This window comes from Lycium ferocissimum, chromosome 11 (assembly GCF_029784015.1).
Source record: "Lycium ferocissimum isolate CSIRO_LF1 chromosome 11, AGI_CSIRO_Lferr_CH_V1, whole genome shotgun sequence".
Taxonomy (NCBI): Eukaryota; Viridiplantae; Streptophyta; class Magnoliopsida; order Solanales; family Solanaceae; genus Lycium; species Lycium ferocissimum.
This window is the reverse complement of record NC_081352.1, coordinates 6,262,396-6,268,831: the sequence shown is the minus strand read 5'-3', so window position 1 is coordinate 6,268,831 and position 6,436 is coordinate 6,262,396.

Sequence of the window (6,436 nt, the reverse complement as noted above, 5' to 3'; positions counted from 1 at the left end):
TGTTGAATCCGACTTTTCTTCAAAGTGAAGTAAGGTGGAGGAAGAGTACTTCTTTTCATATAAGGTAAGAAATCCTCTCTCTTAGATGTATTTGATTTATCCAAGTCGTATCTACATTGCTAAATGAAAGAAATACGAACACTTTATCGGAAATCGGATAAATTGGTGTTGTAGCTCGGTGGACTGTTTTGGGAGGTTGTTCTTATGAAATTATATGACTGGAAATTAATTGAATAATCTAGAGGTGTTGTTGTTGTTAATGAAGATGGGTTTTAAAACTATTGTTTAATTGACAGGCCGAGCTTGTCGCTCGTGGCATTATTGTTTGAATTATTGAAACTATTTTTATATTGTTGAGGGGTTGGATCGATGGGATAAATTGTTGATGTTGTTAATATGGTCGTTGGTATTGTTGTTAATGATTTGGCCGAGTTGAATTCTCGGGGTTTGTTGAATTTATAAAGGGAATGCTGTCCGAATTTCTATAAATGACGTGCTAGCTTAGGATTGGATTCCTAAGTACCTATAGCTAATGTTTGGCATCTATTGACGTTGTTGTAGATCTTGGTAAGCCCGAGACTTAAGTTTGGATTAGCTTAAAAAGCGGACAAGGTATGTAAAGTCTATCCCTTCTTTCTTTTGGCATGTCCTAGATGTAAGTAAGATATGATATGAGCTTTGGGTAATTCTATTCACAAGTTCCGAACATGATTTATGATTCTTATTCACTTGTTGATGTTAGAACTCTCAGGATAGTCGAGCTATTGCCCTCGAGTCTTTTATATGATTGAATAGTAAATGATGCATAAAAGTTCCTATTCCTAAAGGATTCTATAATGAATAATATCCTTAACTTTCATAAGCTGTCTCGTATTGATTTGATACATGTTTATGATGACTTTATTCACCGAGTCCCTCACTAGAGGGCCGGGACACGTTATATGTACATGTATATGATGATTTTATTTACCGAGCCCCTCACTAGAGGGCGGGACACGTTATATATGCATATGTATAGGATGATTATCTAATTATGTCACTAAGTCCTTTAACGGGTTGGGTATGATATATGACACGTATGATTTATGTTCAAAGGTAAGCCTATGTGGTTCTACGGAATGATTATTATTGTACTAGTTTTCTACACTGACCTTATTTATGTTCATGATGATCTGACTACTTTTGTATTTCATGCTTTACATGCTCGTACATATTCCGTACCCGACCCTTTCTTCGGGGGCTGCGTTTCATGCCCGCAGGTACAGATAATCGGTTTGGTGACCCGTCAGCATAGGACTTCTACTCGGTACATCCTGGAGAGCTCCGTTGTTCCGGAGTCTAAACTTTTAGTACGCATCCTACGATATATATATATGTATATGTTATCCAAGGGTACGACGGGGCCACGTCCGTCATATTTTGCTATTCGTACTCTTAGAGGTCGCGTAGACATATATGTGAGTTGTGTATCAGTTCTGTTCAGCTGTGTCTATACGATGTGCTATGATATGATGTCCGTCCGTAGTGGCAGCCTTGCCGGCTTGCATATGACATGATATTGATGTGTAGTGGTAGCCTTGTCGGCTTGCGTATCATATTATGATTTGATCAGTCGTGACTCGAACGGTTTATCTAAATATACATATGTGATGACGCTATGAACTTTCGGAGTCTTTTGTAAAGTTCCATATTGTCATAGTCTCGGTTGACTATATCTGATAGGTATGTATACGGGTGTCCAAGTCTGGCACTAGTCATGGCCTACGGGGTTGGGTCGTGACAAAGTACTACTGAGAACTAGAGTTCATTGGAGTCACATATGTTCGTCGTTTGTTCATTTTATGTAATTCATGCCAAAGAAGAAAGAAAGGATAGCTTTACATACCTTGAAGCTTATCTATTCGCTCAACTTCTACTTCTCGAACTAGCAAATCTACAATCAAGGGAATTCATACTATCGTTAGACTCGTTATCACGTGCTTATCTTAAGCCTTTAAGTTAACACTTCCTAGAATCTGTCGAAATTTCGCAAGGCTCTCCCTGTTTATATCCCTAGCCTAAAATCACGCTTACCAACAACAACAACAACAACAACGACAACAACAACAACATCATCACTAACCTTGACATACTCCATAAGACATCTCATGATGTTTATCCGATTTTTCAACCAATTACTCCATTATACGGCTATTTAATCGCTCTATTTCCGCAAGTAAACCTAAACCAATATCAATAGGGAGGGATTCATACCTTATTCTTACTAGGATAGCAATATCTTCAGTGTTCGCCTAGAATCCAAACTGAATCTAACCGCAAAACAAGACTACAATCACAACCACGCGCTATCCGGACCTAAACTAATATTCCGCCACTTGAAAATTGCTCACTTTTGATACCCTCACTCCCTCTTCGATTTCGGATTATTTTTTTTTTGGACAAAATCGATAAAAAGGGAGTTTTTACCCTTTATATAGGGGGTCAAATTCATGTCGGGGTCACTGTAGCAATACTGTAGCACTTGTTTACACTCGACGAACCGTAACATCCATAATTCTCTTTTCCAATGTCCTATCAATGAGCGATTTATTGCGTTAGAAACTAGACTCGACGACTTCATTTTAGGCTTTTGTTTAACTTCAAAAACACTTCATATGCTAAGAGATATTCGTCCCCCAATTTGGACCAAAATTTTCACACAAAACTTTACCCATCCTTTTTTCAAAGTCGTACAACTCCATTTCTTCTACTCATTTCCTTATAAAACCTTGGTATACCTTGTACACATCCTTCACTCATTAAATATACTTACTTAATAATGCTTGCTCCTTATATTCCAAAGTAGTTTTACTTAACCATAACTCAACGTACTTATGTTTCAAATTTGATAAGTGCTTCTTCGAAGATACGGAGTGTAACAATATGGACTGGTTTAAAGACTTTAAGGACTGTTTTGACCATCTCAATAACTTGGACTAAAATTTAATTAAAATTGATGAAATATGCAAATATAGTTGACAAATGGACAATAATAGTATGCCTTGAACTATTTTCTATATACTTAAATAAAACTCTTTAAAAACTTAAAACTTAAATGGGTGGGCTTACATAGGGTTTTACCTAGGTTAAAGGCCTTCGGGAGTTAACCTAGGTGTTCTAGTCCGAAATCCAAATGTCCAATTTTTGGGCAGAATTTTACCATTTTCGTTTTCTTGAAATGTGATATATTATGTATGAATGTCTAAACTCTTTGTTGCGAAAATATAAGCCGAAATAATTTTTCAATATAGACAATCCATATCTACAAAGGCATACTATTATAACCCATAGGTCAATCATATTTTACGGATCTTTAATACCAAGGTGCCTAACACCTTCCTCGGGGGGGTCACGTAACCCTTACCCATACTTTGTTTAGATTAGGTTTCTTTTAAAATTTAACCGTTTTAAATGAACCCTTTTCGAACTGATTTTTCTAATTTTCTAAAAATTAGGTGGCGACTCTAAACTATATCCATTTAGAGCACCATCACGTAGAGGTATATTTTTCCTTTTTTCCGGTACGATTGACAATCGTACTTCCTTAGGACACTTTCCATCTTAAATAAGGCAAGTGCAAATACGAATCGAAAAAAATATCGACCCGCTACAGTTTCCTGATTTGTTGTTTTACTGGGGCAAATCCTTCAAGGATCGACAACCTACGGGCAACAATGTTCGTACTCAAACCCGACATATCAGCGTATGACCAAGCAAAAACATCTTCATATTATTTTAACAAGCTCTAATACACTTCTTTCTTAGTTTCTATCAAATGCGCACTTATTCTAGTTTCCCGAACCAACTCCTTATTTCTTAGATTAACTGCCTCTGTTTCCTCAAGGTTTGGCATCGGTCTGTTCTCATATTTCTCTTCGACATCTATCAATCCTTCTGGTTCAGTTATCTCTTCTTCTTGATCATTGTTTTGTTCGTCGTCGTTTTTACTTCTTTCGTAACATGTCATGACATTATTTGTGGTCTCTGTATTATTACTATAAAACAAAATAACACGGTTATCAATCATGTAAAAGAAATCTTAATTTTTTTTGGTGTGTGTGTGTGTATATATATATATATATATATATATATATATATATATATATATATATGTATATATATATATATATATAAAGTAAAATGATTTTGTGTTATTGCAAACTTTGAGGCATTTTCATTGAAATTTTTAAATAGAGTGATACATACTATATATATATATATATATAAGTAAAATGATTTTGTGCTTATTGCAAACTTTGAGGCATTTTCATTGAAATTTTTAAATAGAGTGATACATACTATGATCCTGACTTGGAATGGAACATCCAGCCATTTCCACTATTAAACAACACTTAATAAGAAAACATGAAAAGGCGACAAGCCGGGCTCAAAGACGCCTTTCGCCAATTTTTCTGAAAGTGAGCATTTTTTCTACCGCAAAGTGAATAACGGGGTAAAAGTCCATCCACTTGTTGTTTCCCCTGGCTCTGCACGATGAATCTCCAACGCCTCAAAGTATTCTTCAATGATGGCAACACATTCCTCTTCCCAAAATAATGTCCTTAAATCCTCTTCTGGATCTTTGTTGTTGTGACCTAATGGGCATACCGTGAAGGGCCGGTATAGATGAGGGAATGGCTTTCTCATTTCAATGGGACCTCTTCATACATGTTCTGCTTCTTCCTCTTCTGCCTCACATGGCTCATATCCAACCCCAAAATCGATATTTCCCATTTTGGATACTTACGGTTCTTTGATTCCGGTAAGTTCCTTCTGCACTTTTCCGGCTCAAACCCGCTTAACTATCATAGTGTAGCAACCATTTTGTAGACCGGTGGCATGGGGATATCTTCATCATCTCCCGTGATCTATCATGGCTAATTCAACGGTGTGAAAATCGTGACCACCGGTGACTTTTCCATAACCTATTTAATTGTCTGGATAGTTGTGAATACTTCCTTTACTATGAATCACGATTTCTTGATTATCCCATATGAATTTGAGAGACTGGTGCAATGAATATGCCACGACTCCAGCAGTGTGTAACCATGGTCGTCCTAATAATAGGCTGTAGCTCGTTTTGATATCCATGATGACGAACTCCACCATGAACTCTGCGGCACTTATTTGTATGGGTAGATCTATTTCTCCAATTGGGTTGCTGGTTGCGCCATCATAGGCTTTTACATTTGTTCGGCTTTGGTGGATTTTGCCAATATCATACCCAAGCTGTTTCAAAGTCGTCACGAGGCATACATTCAACCCAGCCCCTCCATCAATCGATGCTGAGGGATAATCTTGTCACGGCATTTGACTATTATGTGTAAGGCCTTGTTATAGGTCCTACCCTCTCTTGGTAATTTGTCATTAGAAAATGATAGCCTATGCGGCTCATATAACATACCCCACAATCTCGGCCAATGTTGCACTTGTAGTGCCAGCGGGTACTTGAACTTCATCAAAGTTTTTATTAAGGCTAAGCAATGTTGAGACGAACTTAGTAATAATGACATTATTCTTGATATCCTGGCAGTGAGTCTTATTGTGTACTTAACAATCGAATAATCCTTGACTAGCATTTGCCTCCAAAAGTTTTTGGCTTCACCTTCAGTGATTGGTATTTTTAGAGGATTTTTGCGATGTGGCACTTCGATCACGGTGCTCTTTGGAACACCTTCCGGACACGGTCATACCACGAACCACAACGCCTACATCTTTTCCTTTATTGAACATTGTCATGTGCGGTGGTTTAATCACAAAAGGTGCGTTCTCAGCGCGCGTGTTTTGAGTATGAACGGCTCGTTTTGAATTCGAGCGGCGGTGAGGGATATTTGAGCACGAAGGGCTCTTTTCTTGGCTTCCGGATGATTGGGAGATCTCGGATTTCTTCTTGAAAAGTGGCCTAACACTTCTTTTCGCTCTTGTAAGGACAACGAGGCAACAGTGCTTTCTAACCCTTCAATATCTGGATAATTTATCGCAGGGCTCAAATGTGACGGGCTACCCATGGATTTACGACTAAGAGCATCAGCTACTACATTGGCCTTACTACGATGGTACAGAATATCAACATCATAATCTTTAACAACTCTAGCTATTGCCTCTGACATAAGTTCAAGTCCTTCTGCTTAAAGATATACAAGAGGCTCTTATGGTCGGTATAGATATAAAATGAAGGCCCCAGAGTCTTTTCCCAAGCAGTTAATCCCAATACTCCTTCAAAGAAAGAAGGAAAAAAGTAGGCCTCTCCAGAAGAGTTCACCATTATTAAGAAATCAGAATTGCCTATCATGAAACTTGATAAACATTATGAAAATTGGAGAGTTGAGGACCCACTCAAAAACCCTTTTTACACTAACGGGATTATTGAGACAATCCACAAGACTAGGAGATATTA